Below are 1,524 nucleotides of genomic sequence, written 5' to 3'. Positions count from 1 at the left end.
TCCCTGGGGGATGGACAACAGAAAAGTGGGTGAAGTGAGATGTAGGACAGTGTAAGACAGGACAAAATAATAATAATTTATAAATTACCAAGTGTTCGTGATGTAGGGGGTGTAGGGAGGGAGGGGAAAAACAAAGAGCTATTATCAAGGGCTCAAGTAGACAGCAAATGTTTTGAGAATGATGATGGCAACAAATGTACAAATGTGCTCGACACAATGATGTATGTATGGATTGTGATAAGCGTTGTGTGAGCCCCCAATAAAATGATTTAAAAAAGAAAAGAAAGGAATTGTTGGAGGTCACGAGAACAGGGATGTGATCTGAAAAAAGTCCATACTTGTGTGATTTCCTTTTTTCAACAGTGAATTAAATTTAATACCATAGGTGATGTTAATTACATTATCACTAGAATTACCTTATGACCAGGGGAAGGTTTATAATGATCTCTACCATAAAAAGATAATAATGTCACTAAAGAGAACCAGTGATATATATATAGATCATAGATATATTGATGGACTGGGGGCTTGAACTTAGTTCTAGTGCCAATCTAAGAATACTAATTTTTATGACATGGCCCTGCTTGGTGCTTCACCTCATGAAGAGATCACTGAAGATATGGGAGCTAGAGCAAAGTATGATGAAGAAATCAGATGGTGACTAACTATCAGGAAGGATGGCATCTGGGGTCTTAAAGGCTTGTCTTCAAGCAAGCAACCATTTAAATGAGGTGTCAACTAAGTCCACCTGGAAGAAGCACACTGGCCTATGTGATATGAGTCTACATAATAAAATCCAGATCTAAAGGAGGGGATGGTATCAGATCTTAAATTGTGAACACCTGTTTTGCAGAAGGCTATGGATGACAATGGAAGCTCAAATCCATTTGCTGGTTCCACACATGGATTAAGCCTCCAGTGAATCCCCTCTAGCCACAGTCAGATGTAAATACCCTTGTATCAGACAAACAGCACTATAAAGTTGATTAAGGTAGATACAGTTAGATTAAAATGTAATACCTTATCATTTGATCAACTTTTTGACCCTTTTCAAGTTGTTTCTGTATTTTTTTAAAAATTTCCGCCTGCCTGGTGAATAAAAGTTTTTTTAATATTTTGTATAGTAATTAATGTTTGGTTGCTTGCTTCTTTTTTGTGTTTTTCAGGAATTTTTTGTGTTTGAAATCTAGGCTACATCGATCTATAGAGGAAGAAATTGGATTGACAGTTGCTTAGGGGCATGGTGGGGTAGGATGGGAGAAATGTAGACCTAGTAACAATGAATATGAGAAGATAACGTTCTGAAATTGATTGTGATGATGATTGCACAGCTCTTCTTAATATGATTGAATAATTAAATTGTATAGGTGAAGTGTATGCTAACAAAACTATTTTTAAAGTAGTTCTACAATTTATATTCAAAGCAGAGCTTGAAATATTAGTAAAGTCTGATGACAATTCAAGAATATAACCAGAAATTTTATTAAAACATTTGAGTAGCTCAGTCATGTCAAGTATAGTCAC

Source organism: Echinops telfairi, unplaced genomic scaffold (genome assembly GCF_000313985.2).
Source record: "Echinops telfairi isolate 266 unplaced genomic scaffold, ASM31398v2 ScPeMD7_18;HRSCAF=68, whole genome shotgun sequence".
In the NCBI taxonomy this organism is placed as follows: domain Eukaryota; kingdom Metazoa; phylum Chordata; class Mammalia; order Afrosoricida; family Tenrecidae; genus Echinops; species Echinops telfairi.
This window is presented reverse-complemented; position numbering follows the sequence as displayed.